The sequence below is a fragment of the Scleropages formosus genome, chromosome 16 (genome assembly GCF_900964775.1).
Source record: "Scleropages formosus chromosome 16, fSclFor1.1, whole genome shotgun sequence".
Classification (NCBI taxonomy): Eukaryota; Metazoa; Chordata; class Actinopteri; order Osteoglossiformes; family Osteoglossidae; genus Scleropages; species Scleropages formosus.
The window spans coordinates 22074357-22091135 of record NC_041821.1 but is presented as its reverse complement, the minus strand read 5'-3'; positions in this window follow the sequence as shown (position 1 = coordinate 22091135).

Here is a 16779-nt window from a genome sequence, read left to right as displayed (position 1 = left end):
AAATGACAGTAGTCAGCCAGAGAATTCAGAAGGAGAGAATGAGAATAAGAATGCTTAAAGTGACAGTGTAATCTACCAATGTGCTTGGAAGGAGCAGCCCAACTCTAGTTACAAAAGGTGGTACATTGGTGAGTGTTGTATACTCTTTCAGCAGTGGGGTAAAAGCTGTTCCTGTACCTAGCAGTGTGGGTTCGAATAGACCCGAGCCACTTTCCAGACGGCAGAGAAGAAAAAAATGCCCATGTGGGGTGACTGTGATTTTCCACGATGGCATGCGTGTGGTGTAGGTGTCCTGGACTGCTGGTAGCTGTGTGCCGATGATTTCCTGAGCTGTTTTGACCACCCTCTGTAGGGCTTTCTTGTCATGGAGAAGCTGCCACCCCAAGATGTAATACGGCCTGTGAGGACAGACTCCACAGCACACCTGTAGAAAGCGGTGAGGACTGTAGTGGACATCCTGGATTTCTTCAGATGTCTGAGGAAGCGGAGATGTTGATGGACCTTTGTGATGGTTGATGCAGTGTGCTCAGTCCGTGTGAGTTTAGCAGCGAGGGTGACCCCTAGATCTGTTTTCAAATTACAGGTGATTTGGTCTCCTATCTTGAACTGTCAACTATCAGTGCTAAGTATTTGTAAATATTAAAAAAAATTGTTCATGTTAGAGAACTGTTTATTTTCCTTTTTTTTGCATTTATTGTTCTGTGATCGTTTTTACACTTTTGGAAGCAAAATTAATATTTAATACACTAACTTCATTCTGCTGCATGAATGTAACTCATGCAACGAAGTGAGCAATGAATATGGAGAGAAATGCAAAAGAAAGTGTGCTTGTGTTTCTCATGGGCGTCTCCTGAGCCCAGGCTTCCCCCTCACGTCTCTGCTTATCTAATTTGCAGCTTATGCGCAGATTTAGTTGAAGACACGTGATGAAGGGAACTTGGGCTATTTGCAGCTTCATATGTCAAATTTAAAATGGATTACCCTGATGTATTGAACAGATTTAAACAAAGGTAAGGACATTTCATTGAGACCCACATGAGGCAGCTCAAAGCACTAATTTCCTACACTCGGCCAAAAATGTGGTTATCTCAACTGACTACATTCTGTGAGACACAGTGCACTGCAGGCAAGTCCAAAAAAAAAAAAAAACACTTAAAGCAGACAAGGAGTACAGTCTCTTCTTAAGACTATTCTTTAACCTGAAGGAAACCGAAGTGACGCAAAATAAATGTAACCACCAAATAATTCTTGGAAAACCACGTGAAGAGGCCCTCAAGATTCGCACCCAGACCTTCTACACTCCTGCAGTGCAGCCTTTGGAGAGAACACATACACCAGCAAGGTTGAGTCTGGTCTCCCTGAGCACCACATTTTTGTGTGCTACTGAAGCACTCACACTTGTTCATTTCTCCAAAGCAACTTATAATGTTAATCTGGTCATAATGATTCACCTGGTTGTACAGGTGGGCAATTCTACAGAAGCAATTTAGGGTAAGGACCTTGCTCAAGGGTACTACACCAAGAGGTGAGATTTGAACCTGTGGCCCTTGGCTTCAAAAGCAGCAAATCTAACCACTACAGTACCAAGCATCCCTATACCACCAACACCCTGGGGATGCAGGCATATTTATGGCTACACCATAGCATAAGCAAAGCAAGTCTGAATTTATACAGAAGCACAGTGACCATTCTCTGTGTGGGAACAATGCCTTACATGTCCTTTTCGATGTCATGACGACAACACCGCCAACTTTCAGAGATTTTTTTTAAGTGCTTTGTCAAAGAAATGTATTGGTTACTAAATTTTAAATTTTAAATTGTAAAAATTTTTAAAAAATTTTGACATTTTAAATTTTTTAAAATGCTTTGTAAAAAAAGTGTATCGGTTACTAAATTTTAAATTTTTGCATTTTAAATAATAAATTTTAAAAATTAAAATTTTTTTTTTAAAAATTAAATTTAAATTTTTTTAAAAATGCTTTGTCAAAAAAGTGTATCGATTACTAAATAGCTATTAATATCTTTTAAAATATGCAATTAAACAGCAAGTGGAATGTATTTACTAATTCATCGAATTACGCACATTTAAAATTGTTGCATGCTGCAACATAAATGGTTATGACCGTGACTTCATTCCTACAGTCCTGTTATTAGTATTACTGTTCTATAATTGAAAAAATATATATGTATTTCCCCAGTGTGCAATTTTGTAGTGTAAGCATGTTTTGCAAATACATGAAGGGCAATTGAGTGTAGAAAGTTGATCTCCTGGCTTGTCAAAATAAATTCTGAAGATTATTGTGTAATTACCAGTCATCAATTACAATGGCTTAACTGAAAACAATGACAGCCTGTAATAATGACTTTTGTGTTGCCTCCAAACTAGTTTCTCATTGTAAATCTATTAAAGAATTAAGTTTTCAGAAGAATAATTATATTACTGACAAGAGCATATTTTACAGCTGCAGAGCAGGGAGCCTAATTCCGTGTTATAATTGTTCTCGTCATATTTGAATTAGATATAATCTTGTCTGATGAATCACAAGTTCCACAAGTAGAAAGAAGAGGATCTGTATTAAAAACACCAATAATTCAGAGATTTTTTTTTTTTCCACATTAGAGACATATTTCTTTCTCTTTACTTCAGTTTCAGATCTCTTGAGCAGGACTGAAATTTCTCATCGGGAAGTTTTAAAAGCAATCATGGTTTCATTTCATTTGCAATGAGCGTGCTGGAGGCTCCATCGTGGTAAGTGAGAGCTTTATTTATGGCTGCAGGTGAAATAGAGGGGCTGTACATCGTGGTATATAATAAGATGCATTTAATAAGAGAGACTAATCATATTCCAGATCGGTCACAATCGGTAAGAACGGATCGGTTTATAGGCGATAACTAAATACATGTCAATAACAATTCGAGGCTTCATTTGATTTGTATACAGCACTGCTGTGGCAGTTTATGTTTCAGTGCGAAATATCAAATTATGCCCAGTCACACTGCATAAAAGTGACATTTATCAAAAATAACTTGAAATATCGGTGATGCAGTTTGCAGCTGCAATTGCAGGAAACTTTACTCAACTGGCACATCTGCACATTATTTAGTATTATAAAGACTATGTGTTTTAATTGGTTCTGTATAAAGCAAAGAGTGAACAATGTGGCCAGAACTTTGAGGACCCCTAGCGGCCACTTTCTGAGCAGGAAATGAACCAATAGCACGGCTAGCGCTGCCAGGCGGCCGCCATCGACGTTTCGTGTAACTTCGTGGCTTAATGCTGATGAGTTTCAAGCGCTGCGAGCTATGTTCATCTGTGAAATAGTCTTTATTTTAAAAATCCTTCAGACATTTCGCACGAATATTTGATTACTGACATGTGGTGTGATTCCCAAGCAACGAGACTTTTCTTTTTTCCCCCCACTACGTTGGCTCCTGCTTTTAAAATGGCCCTAAAGAATACGTGTTCGGTCTTTCATTTCCCCGACAAAGGAGTTTTCTGAAGTTCCAGTCTCGGAGTCACGCTGTCGGAAACGTGCGTGTCGGCACATCGTAGGTGTTCGAAGCTCACGCGACGATGACGCTGACAGGAAGTGCGGACGGCCTGCTTTCCGCCGCTCTTGCCGGCACGACCGTAACGAAGAGGGCGAAGGAAAGTTTAGCTTACGTCTGCCCTGGAACCACGGGCTATGGCCCACAGAGGGGCTCAAGTCACGCAGCAGCGGCTGTGAGGTCCTATACATCACTCTGTTTATCCCCAGTGCTGCTAATTGAACATTTGATCACAGGACGACCACCCCAACCACCAACTCCCTCCACCCCCCCACCGCGGTCCTACGTGCTCGACATCCATTGGCCCGCTGGCCCATGGCCCAGCCCACCAGCTCCGAAGCACTTACATTAATGTGACAGGACTGGGAAGATGGATTACCCTCTGCCATATTGCCCATCTTCTCCAATCAAGAACTATCCGTGTAAATTGATTGTTCTAATTTGCTCTCATTATTATGATGATATCAGGACAAAATAACACACACAGGCCACTGTCAAAGCGATGCAAATCAACCATTAGTTATGAGAGGACAGGAAATGCATTTTGTAAGATTTGCGATGAGCTGAAACATGGGATGCAAACAGCTCCTAATCAGGTTTGCGCCTGCCCTCCATCATGGTGATATAGCATCTAATTATCTCCACAATAACAAACAGTCAAGGCATCGATTTATGTTTTCTTCTCGGCCAAATTTGTGCGCTCTAACCAGTATCTATCTCAATAAGTGGAAGGTGAATAATACCAGCATTAAATAACAAGTGCATATCATATAAATAAGGAAGGAACGGAACGTTTTCTAATTATGACTTCTGAATCACATGCACAAAACAAATATGTTTCTGTAAGCAAATGTAAGTGTTCGTAAATATGTGTGCGTATATTTCAGAAAATAATGTAACTGCACCACATTGGTATTAGAATAGAAGCTAGGAACATAGGTTCACCCATCTTCGTAGATTAAGGAACATATAGTTTTATCGGCAATGATTATACATTTGAAAAATGTAACCTTTATTACGCATTAATTCTGTGGTACATTTTTCATGCCTAATGTTATACAGAAAAATAAAGACAGTATACAAATTACAAATAAATTCTTTTTCAAAACTCATTTGAAATATTTTTTCGTGGAGGATATTTCGGTGTACGGTTCTCAGTTTTCTGAAAACAAAACAAAGTAAATAAAATCTCGGCTGTTCTCTGCCGCTGGGCAGTGCAGCTATTCATTTTTTTCGTATATTTAAGCTTTGACAGCGTGCAGTAAAAACAGCGTCGGAGAGCTGGCCTGTCCGCAGAAGTTAGCACGGCGCCGCTGCCATTAAACAAGCCGGTAGGTTATGGAGTCTCGGGGGAGCACGGCCCACTCCAGGCGCACAGCACTGCAGATCATAAAAGCTGAGCGTTGTGTGTGCGGTAAATACCGTGCCCCACCACGAGGATTACCTTAACCTGCTTACTCGGCACAATTAAAGACTCAGGAGTGAATCCGTGATTGCAAATTAAGGCTACGGCGAACACAAATGATCTAAAAGGGGTAATGATAATGTCTCCCTGACTGCAAGCTAAACTCCCAGCCCCCCTCCGCACGCCCCCTCCGCCATCAGCCTGGACGGCTGATTTCCGGGGAAGGGCTGTTTCATCCTTCAAGATCACATCCCTGACAAGCTCATTTTGGCGTCAGGGGCCCAATTAAGGTGCGATATTTTAGCCGGATCAGCACGGCACGGCTGAAGAGGAGAGTCGGAAAAGTTTGCGCGCGAGGATAACTACGAGCGCCTCCCCTGCCGTAACGACCGGCCGCACCGTGCCTTTGGAAAGGTGCAACACGGCGAGGGGAGGGCAACGCACAAGACACACAATTCGGTCCCAACGCTCCTCTCTGTCTGGTTGCTTCTCCGTGTGTCTGATGACCCCTCCAGGCTCCTGTACCTGGATGGGATCCATCGTGGCATAGCTCTCCCAGCAGGCCTCTGTGTGACCTTGAGCCCTACAGGAAAGTATGGCGCAGACCCAGCACAGTTTGCCCCTGTCCTCCACCCTGCTGCTCTCATTTCATCAGCCTCGTCCCAGCTCCTGCTGGCTGTGTCCGCCTGCCTCGCCACGCCATTCTTGGAGAACGGGGATTTCAGCCCCTTTTTTAATTTTCAGAGGAGTTCAGCAGCAGAATACTTTCTACACCCACCAGGTTTGTCAGCGATCAGCTTGTGTTTAGGACCGTATAGCAAGTTAACGTGGCTTCCGGGCCCTGAAGGTTGCTGGTTCAAACCCCAGCCCTGCTGTGGCACCTTTTACATTTATTCATTTAACTGACACTTTCCTCCAAAGCAGCTTACAGTGTTAAGGTTACAGTTATTGCAAGCATACAATCACTTACCTATTTATGCAGCTGGGTAATGGCATTGGAGCAATTCTAGGGTAAGTACCTTTCTCAAAGGTAATACAGCTAGAAGTGGGGATAGAACTTAAAACCTTTGGATGCAAAGGCAACAACTCTAGCCACAATGCTACCAGCTGTTCCTTTTGAGCAGGCTACTTAACCAGAACTGTTCCGTGAAGTATGCAGATCAGGTGAAATGACTGTGGGGCAGCAGGGGGCGTAGTGGTTACAGCTGCTGCCTTGAACCCAGGTTCAGGTCCTTCCTCCTCCTCCTGTAGTACTCTTGAACAAGGTATTTGCCTTGAACTCACTCACTCACTAACTCACTCACACAGTCTCAGGCCGCTTGTCCCAAGTGGGGGTCGCGGCGAGCCGGGGCGTGGCCCAGCAGCGGGTGGCACAGGGCGGGATACACCCCGGATGGGACGCCAGTCCATCACAGGGCACCCCAGGCGGGACTCGAACCCCAGGTCTGCTGCACAGCGGGACCCGGCCGAACCTGTCGCACTACAGCCCCCCCAACTTGAACTGATTCAATAAAAATGATCCAGCATCATAAACGGGTGAATAATTGTGAACAACTTAAAACTGTCTTTTGCACTTTAATTTGAGCAGGTAAATGTAAATTGCACCTACGGACAAAAGTTTCGAATAAGCACCGTTTACCTCACACAATAATAATACTTTTAATGCACGCATGCTGTTCCTTCACCTGCAAACCACGTTTTCAAGTGTTGTCGCTGCGGAAGAAAAATCCTGCAGATAAAATTTGCTGCTCCAGGTTGAGAATCCAGCGATCAGCTCTGAGTTTAATTACTTTACGGAGCAACAGCGAAGCCATGACCGGGGTCAACTTTGAGCGCATAGGTGCCACCGAAGGTCATTTTTCTCATTCTAAAGGAAAACACTTATCAGCTGTACACAGGGAGCGGTGCACTGGCGCTGAATTCGTGCGGCACCTGCACCGAGGGATGACGATGTTTTCTTTTAATCATCTGGAAGTCTCACGCACATCTTAAGTGTCTTTAAACATAAGACCAGCGCAGAAACTCGATACACGAATCCGGCTCTTTTTTTTTTTTCGCTTGACTGACACCTGGCCTCCGACCGTTTCTCATCGCCGTTTCGGGAGACAAGTGTGCAAAAGCGAATTAACATACCGTCTCCAAAAACAAGGCCAGGGCAAACTCTGGAATCTGCTGACGCAGCCCCCCCAACCCCAACACCCCCCCTCCTCCCGCCAACCCCCACCCCCAGCTGTCTGCTTTCACCACACCTCCACTTCCTCAGATTTATACGCGCACTCTGCAACGCTATTACAAGTCAGAGTTTATTGGGAAATGGCTACATTATGCGAAGTGTCTAACAAATTGCTTATGCCCCTGTAATTGGATTACAACCGCCGCGTGCTCCCATTGGTGAGATTAGGCAGGCAGGGCTCCCACTGATCTCGCAGCCCAAGCAGTAATTTTATTTGTCTTGCCTCGGTCTCTCTCTCCTAACAACACGCTTCACGCAAGCTCCTTGCCAGATGTCTGCCTGGGAGAGGGGCCTGTTCTCCTGGCCTCCGAAGAGGCCGCAGCGGCCGCTGCCAGTCGCACAAACTGTGCATTATGCGCCTTACCCAGAACCAGGCAGACTCCTCCTCCTCCTCCTCCTCCTCCACCGCCGCCAGCTTCCTTGCACGGTCGACCGATGCTAGCTTCGGAGATGCCGGAAAGACCTGCCCGGGCCCTCTCGCTAAACCAAACTCTAAGTACTGTACTGTCTGGGAGCAGAATCTAAAGAGCCAACCTACCGAAAGCGGGGAAAGGAGGTTATGAATAATGTGTATAATAAAGTGCTTCATATCTATCAACATCCATACAGCACGCTAAGTTAAAAGGGTTTTTTCCCCTCTTTCTGGAGGAACCTGTTCACTTTCACTTTGGGAAGGTGCTGTAATCGCCTCGGGGCCACAGCTGTTTATCTTGGTCTGTGACTAACAGAACAGCTGAGATACAATGAAAAATCACAGAGTAACAGAGGCACTTTGACCAATCATACACAGGACTCTCCAACCCGGAAACCAGAACTGCAGACCCAGCGAGACAAAGTGTCTCAGACAATGTATACACATTGTAATGTAAAAAAAAAATACTCCTCTCGTAATTTATTGAAAGCAGATATTTGATGTAAAAAGACAGATGGGTTCGGGTCAACTGCTGAATTAGGCCAGGCGTAGACCGATGTTCGCCATTATCGTCCATGCTCTTCCGCAAAGAAAATGTATGTGCATTAAAATGCGTATGCTGTGAGACACCATGTATAGTTGCTTGAAAACATCACAACACGTATGAAGAACGATATTTCCTGGGGTAGCAGGTAACGTAGCGGTAAGGGCTGCGGCCTTCCAACATGGAGACCAACCTTCAAAATCCAGCTCCTGTCGCAGTGCCCTTGAACGAGGTATAGTTTACACCCTGAAAAAACACAGTCAGACCACCCTACTGCATAAATGGGTACAGTATCACAAAGAGTTTGTTGCCGTGGAAACCAAACATTATAAATTCCTTTGGGACAAGGTCAATTATAATTACACCATAGTTGTTATTGTAAATTCAGGTAGAAAAATCTTCTACTTCCTTCTCAGATAAATAAGCCTGCAACATGACAGACCTGTACAGTATAATACAGTATATGCTTTATCTCACATTGCAGTAGAATTCTACAACTGTATGAAATATAATATATGAAGCTTATTTAGATCTCACCTAATAAATGAAATCCATCCCATTTACAGAAAAGTCGAACTGAATCAGTAACACTGGAAGCATTTTGATAATGGTTTAATTTTTTTTTTGCACAGCCCCAATGACTGGAATCTCACAAAGTAATGGTTAATCAATAGGGACTTAAGTTGTCAGGTGAAACATATAACACACTAAAAGGGATTGATTGGATGAATTTTCACTCTTTATGAGAAAGTCTATATTAACAGTGGCAGCAAATTGGTATGGAGAAGCTTGCTTTGTTCTCTCTGTAATGACTTTTTAGAAGAGGACAATAGTGGATTTAAAGTTCAGAAGGGAAAGTCTATCAAACAAGATAGTAAAAAAGCTGAGGACAAGAACGTGCGGACCCGCATATGCAATTTGGCGCTGACCAAATTTAAATTGAATGTTGCCCCTCTGTATTTCACCCCATGAAAAACACATTTATATGCAAATTACTTGAACTGAAATATTGCACGGATTTCACGAGTACTACAGTTAAGTGACGTACACTGTGGCTCTTATTGCATTTGTGGCATTGATATTGTGAGATATATGTCTAAGGTGGCATACTGGTGCAGTGGGTAGCGCTGTGGCCTCGTTGCTCCAGGGCTCTGGGTTTGAATCTGGCTCAGTGTGTGTGGATCGATGTTTGAACGTTGCTGTTGTGTTCATGTGGGTTTCCTCCCACACTCCAAACATACGTTTTTCAGTGACCCTAAATTGCTTAGTGTGTTTAGCTACGAGTGAATTAGTGTGTGCGATTGAGCTGGGATGGGCTGGTATCCCATCCAAGGTGTACCCTGCCTCACATCCTATGTTTCTGTGGTAGGCCAGAGACCACAGCGACCTTGCATTAGACAAGTTATTCTTGAAAATAGATTAATATACATCCATCTGTTTTCATTAACCATGTGTCCTGTACAGGGTCATGGCGGTATGGAGCCCTATCCTGAAATCACTGGGTGCAAAGCAGAGGAGGCTCACCCTGGACAGGATGCCAGTCCATTGCAAAGATTTATATATAATGACCTTTAAATATAGAATGCAATCAAACAACTATTCTCTGCACAACTGGAGTGAGAAGTGAGAAGGTGTAGAAATATTGATATGATTGTCATTATGAACATTCCCTTAAAATTATTAGAACTAATATTAACATGTTCCAACAGACTTTTCACATTGAAAAATAACTAAAGGGAAGCAAGATATTTTCACATACTGCGCTCTGTGATTAGTCCGGCATTAACAAGGCATTTGTGGAGAGATTTTACATTAGAAATAAATATTTTTTGGGATTCCTATGTGAAAACGCTCATCTACGCGCATATACAGAAAATCACTTCAATTAATGTAATCTCAAAAGCTGCAAGCTTTAAAATGACATTTTCCCAGAGTGATGTTGTCATCGGCGCCTCGTGAGGAAATATGTCCTTCCAATTCATACTTTTGTGCCCATGGCCACTGGGGAGTTCTGTTTGAGTCCAAAGCATCATCCCATAGGTATTTGTAAGTCAAACATGTTACGCAAAACATGATGACATTGTGATGCTGTGTTCGCATGTGCAGAGTGTGATGCTATGTTCATATCAAGGCAGATATTTAGTAGTCGCATGTCAGGATGGTCATAATGTCAGGGCAGGTATGCAGTGCTCGCATATCCACTGTGCAGGCAGTTGTGCAACATAACCAGGTGGGAATAGTTCTTTGCCATCGGACATATGAAGAGGACCACCTGTTGATAACTGTTGAAAATGATGAACAATAATAATTCGAATGACATCAGGAAAAGATGGTAGAACTTCCCAGGCATGTTTTTATGCATTTTTTAACAAATCCTATAAAGCAGTAACAGCAGAGCAAGGATGCATTTATACACTTAAGTTATATGCTGCTCACTCACTATTGCAGAAAATATAGTGCAATAATTAAAAGGAGAAACTAGTCCATCTGCCTTGCAGCTGCTCCAGGTCAAAACTGTGGAGCACCAGGAACAAAGCACAGATGGGGCAGTTGTGGCTGGAATGGAAACGCGACTAAACGTTAGTCGATAAAGGAGCTCGGCGAGAGCCCAAACTCAAGCGATCGCGCTGGAGTTTTCCCAGTCTCGATGATTCAGCAAGGTTATAGAGAAAAAGCATAAACCATAAGAAGGTCGGATTCTTCCATGAATAAAACGATTAAAAAAAAGACCATACGCTAAACTGTATGCAGTTTTGTTTTGTTTTTTTTTTTTTTTTCTCGAAAAGAGGGAATGTTGTTGGCACCGTGGTGCGCCAGGAAGTCTTTGTTGGTCAGCGGCCAGTTCTCCGCCGCAAAGCTAAACTTTCGCTCTTTGTGTTTGTGGAGGTCAGGGAACATCGGTTTATGTGTCGCGTTTAAGCACGTCCTTTCTCTTGTGCCACTACAAAGGAGGATCCCCTCTGTCCAATTCACTTTTAACCGAGGCAATCGTATAGCCGCGGCGTAGCGCCGTAATTCACGCCGGTGTCTGCGAGGGAGGCGTGACCTTACGCCTGGACCCCCCAGAGACGAGTTTGTCAATGAGCTACATTTAAAGAAAGCACACCTCAGTGGAGCGTGCGCAAAATCAGGCCGGGGGAACTGCCGGGGGGGCCAGGCAGCTGTTACTCCCTGCCGACTGACACCCCTTCTATCACTCGGTGACACTTTAAACGTCCCAGTGAATCGGTACCTTCACACTGCTAAGGAGGAAAACTTTAGAGAGCTCGCTCCCCCAACACACACAGCTCCGCAGGTGACGGTGACCCCTCGGTGTTGAGGAGAAGAGCAGGAACAATGTTCCGTGGGCCAGATGGCCCTCGCCTTGTGTGGTTAAGACAGGGGGTTGTGTCACTGCGCGCCTTCAATTGTGTCCCTGGCCGCTGGCGGACAATCGGGAGTGGGAGTGGCGAAGGGGCCTGCATGCTGAATATACACTCCGGCAGACTCCGCTCGCCTTTCTGCAGGAGTAGGTAAAACCCACTTTATCCATCACTGTCTCATTTGATGGGAAACTTCACAGGCAAATGCACACGTTGCGCCGGAACCTTTTTTTATTTTCTGGAAGAAGGACACGACGCCATTGTGTTTCATTTTCTCAGGAAGTCCCTCTTTTCTGTGTCCGAAGCAGAACTAACAGCCCTTGTTCTAGCCGAAGACCATTTTGAAAGAAATCCTTCGTGTTTTTATAGAGCGGATTCACAGGTGCCCTGTGCAAAGCTGACTTTTTTTTTTTTTTTTTTTTTTTTCCCCTCGCTCGTTTCAACTTTAAACTGGTCAAATTGCAGTTTTCTGTCTTTCATTTAGAAAGAAGTGTTACATCCTCCTTTCTGCTGTTAAATCTGCATTCGAATTTGGACTTCGGCATTTTGGACTTTAGTACTTTTTATAATTTAGGATCTGGTACTTTATTATCACTGACGCAAAACTCAATAATACCAACGCAGTGCATTTCATGTCAGCCTAACTGATGCCATTTGTCACCTAAACAGTGCACATTTTAAATGTTAATATTGTTCAACTTGATGTGTAGAGTATTTAATATGTTGTTTTACATATAGTAGAGGCACAATTTACTTTAAAGACTGAAAGATCAGACTCAGTCTGGATAATTTAGACAATGTTTCACAAATGTACTAGAGAAAAACTAAAAACGTGAATTTGTCTGTGGATCATACCAGAACTGAGGTGTATATGAATAAAAGTTGTACGGATATCTCCATGGAAACACCGTGACACTTTTTGCTGCGCTGCTATGACTTTTACATTAAAGACAGTGGTCAGAAAGTTCACTAGAGTGTTTTCACTGAGGACCCTGTGTGAGCCTCTGGTTACTCCCACTGAACTACTTCATCCGGTTCATTCTCATCATTCGGAGTATGGCTTATAATGATTTACAGCGACTAGCTCGACGCATAAGAAACTGCCGTATTTTCAGCACGTTGTGACATTCAAGGCTTCCGACTAAACATTTGTAAATAGAATTTAAAAAACAATCACATTGTAACTGCAACGACGGAAACAGCATATGGATCAAGAGAAAATCTGTAAGGTTGTTGTCAGCTTGAGCAGTTTCAATATTGTTACAGCAATAGGATTAGTTAATTCAATAGCACCCCTTTATTTGGTTTTAATGGCACTGATCATGCAAGCTAATAAAACAGGGTTTTAAATTAGACCATATTGTAAAACAAAGAAAGTAATTATATTGAATGAGATAGTCCCCTTGTTTGAGGACTATATTGTTTTCTTTTAAAAAGATTCCCAGTCTTGCATTGTATTTTTAGATTCTCCTCTATTTATTCTTTGCACCATAAATTATTATAGGCCACAACATTGTAACTGAGCAATTTCCTAAAAAATCCACATTAACACAACTTCGTATTATAAAAGAATACACAAGAAAATGGGTCTATAGAATATTCTAAATATTGGCCCATGAATTTACCTTTACTGGTAAGTAGATTTGGCATAAGTGGTCAACAACCTTTATCACTTTATGTACTTTTTTCTCAAATGGGTTAACAACTTTCAGATTCGTATTTAGTTAGTATGAACAACTATCGTTTTTAAATAATGGAATAAGTTGAAGCTGAAGATGAAACCTTGAACAAATCACAACAAACATTTTAAGCTTCATGGTATCAGTTTTTTTTTTTTTTTTTTTTTTTTTTTTTAAAGATCAGGGCAATTGTCTATGCAAATCGGACCTGTTATTGTTCCAAGCTCGTTAATCTCGACAGAGGCCTTTGACAAACCCTTCCGTGATTGATAGCGTCCTGACAGCTCCAATGTGTGCGCGTTTGCCGAGATTGACATCATCATTAAGGGTGGGCGTGCTCCGAGCTTCTGTAGATTTATTCCTAGGAATCCTCCTGCTCAACAGCTGAGCTGTCCCCGGCACACAAAGAGGCAAGGCCCTTGCCCGACCAGCCCCGGCATTCATCATCCTGAAGTTAATTGGCTCAGGCTTTAAGCAAATTTCCAGCACCGTCTTAAGTCATAATGATGGAGACTGCTCTCCCCCCCCACCATCCAACCAACCCAGTCATATGGTGCCTATTGATTAAACAGACAACTAAGATGATTCTTATGAAATTTACTATGCTAATCAGAAGTCATTCAGCCATCAATATGCCAGATTGATGGGACTTTAATCAGAATCCCAAAGAATGCTTTTGTGGATGTTATATTTCTACTCCTGAAAGCACTATTTTTTTTTAAGAATACACCATAATACAGAACATACCCAGAAAATACCTTCATTTACACTGGACAGAAAAGAGTTGTGCATACTGTCATGTATTGTGTGGTTAAAAAGAATAATAACACTGAATAGTTATACATTTGCAAGGCAAAAAAAAAAAAAAACCTATAATAAGCCCTAATCCAAGGACTTGGCTATCAAGTGGATTTTCTGCAAAGATACTCGAGACAGAAAGGCTACGTCTCAAAATAAAATCTGTCCTCTGCAGATCTGCAAATAAAGCACACTATATTTATGACTGAAATTAAAACTAGATAAAGATGTCACATATTAATTCCCTTTTGCCACAGCACACTCCATTCTCTGCTGTGAGGGAAGAGAGCATTATTCTTACCACTGAATGTCTTTGCAGCCGGTAATGAATTCAAGGCAGTGACCCATAAAATGGAATTTAAAAAAGCAATCTTGCGTTGTGGCTTCACATTATCACTTTCCCCCTGCCTCCTCTGTGATACGCCAAGGTCTCAATCAGCAGCGAATGGGCGTTCCTGACAGGCAGCCCGAGGTAGGGTTAATTAAACACTCCGGTTTAACACCCCTCCTGTCATTAACCAAAACAAAAATACATCATTCAAGGCGAACTTCATCTGGGGGATAGTCCATACACATGTCAGAGATGCTCCAGGTTCCCGGTCCCCTGTGACTGACGCGGAGCCTAAATCTTATCTGGTTTATCAATTATTCCTGCGAATACAAGCAGAGATTACTCACGGCCCGAGGCATTACTCAAATTTATTACTCACTTCACATTTACAGTGCAGGAGGAGAGGAAAAAAAAATCCTTTGAGAACAACTGCTTACGGTTAAGATAGACCAATATTCATAAGGTATTCTTAAGCAATCAGTCCTGGACTGATGGCTGCCGTATGTCTGGAACTGAACAAATAATTTTATTAAGTACAAAATTAATCTGAACTTATTCAATTGCCCTTTTGCTCACTAATTCAAAGGCTCAACTTATAACATGAAATGCTGCATAATTACGAGCTGTTATGTTAGGTACGACAGAAACACTGCAGCACCGTCTGACCGTCACCTTGCTATGGTGGTCACTTTTCGGAATCCCTATATTTTGAAAGTCGTAACCTGCGACCCGAGGCTCTGAGCCCTTAATCGCTTGTCTGTGGCATGCACCCACTGGCTCTGACCTCTGTCTAATGGAACACAGTATCCATGAGCTGACCACAGCGACCCAAACAGCAAAAAATCTCTGCCATGGCCTGCAGGTTAATCTCCTGCCAAGGCTTTCTCCAGCTTGACCTGTCCTGAAACTGCAGCGTACAAACTCTGAGCTAAATAATAAATGTTGTGTATCCGGAATCGGCACCTTAAAGATTTCGTATTCATTCAATGGATTCTGCAATTATGCAGAAATGCAGAACTGTTCATTTAGCTTTATGTTTTCATGCCTGGTACGATGTTTTTCATGTAAAGGTTTACAGAATGAGGAGTACATACATGCGTAAAAGAGCCAAATACCAGCAGAATGTGGGCCATACATACATTTAATGGGTATTAAAAAGAAAAAATCTGTGTGTTAGGAGCAATAATGCATAGAGGCTAATGAAAGTTGGCAAGTGAAGTCATTATCACAATTAATTTAAGCGTTTTATTGGTTACTCAGAGCTTTAAGACCCTACTTCTCTACTTAGGGCCAGATGCGACTCATCTTTAACTTAAATACGACTGCACGTTTCATTTCTTGTTCACTTTAAGGAAACAAGGCGTCCCGTTGAAAACAAGCTTTCAAAGACCTTTGAGACAATGTTTCACGGGCGCAGCATTATCCGTCTTACCACTGACACTCTCAAAGTTAAAAACTGTTGATGTCACCCGTATGTTGCTTCCAGTATGCCATACTTTAAAATATATGGTGATTTATTTGGAATTTATTAAAACTGCATCCCCATAATACATTACTATTTTTCAGGGGGAAAACCCAGATCTGTCAAATAAAAAGATGAAAAGGAAAGTTAAGTTGTGAGATACCATTGATCTACTTGAGAGACCTGAGCAATCCATAGTAAGAGAACATTACGATGTGTGTACACCGAGGGCGATGTCAGTTGGGAAGATGGTTCATGAGCAGCACTAGTCTTTTTAGTACCATCACAAATCAACCGCGGCTGCCACCGCACATGAGATATTGCAAATACAGCTGCTAAGGTGTAAAGGAAGAACATGTATAAACCCTGCTCTGTGCAAAGGTTTGGTGGAGAAGATCTTTGGAAGTTACTCAAGAAATGTCATCACACACTTTCCTTCCATAAGTATCTGTCCATCTGGAATACTAACAATAATAACCACAACAACTGTGAAATTCAAGGGTACGAATGTATCTGTTTGCGTTCTTTAAATTTTTTTTAGCTTCGTTACAGATTAAATCATGCAGCTGACTGTGAAATATTTATAGCACTAGGCCATAATGAAAGACCACATACTTAATGGTAATACAGAAGTAATTAATAGCAGTTCATTATTAATTATTTTATTTTTAAGTTGAATAATTAAAATCAGCAAGGGGCAAACGACCATGCTACTTGCACAGTGTGTATATATTCAGGCCACAGCTCTCTCATTCAGAAACTAAAAACGAAATGGTCCAGGTCAGACCTTTTATAAACCAGTGTACCTAATGTGCAAAGTTCACAGATAAAGTTAATGTACGTAAAGGTCCAAAAAAAGACAACCTCCTCTCACATAGATCGAGCCTGAGTGCCTTATCTCCATGACTCTGCAATAGAATCTGAGGCCACTAGATAGCAGTACATAATAGAGAAAAAAAAAATTCACCAATCCCACACATGATTGTACTGTCCTTACATAGAA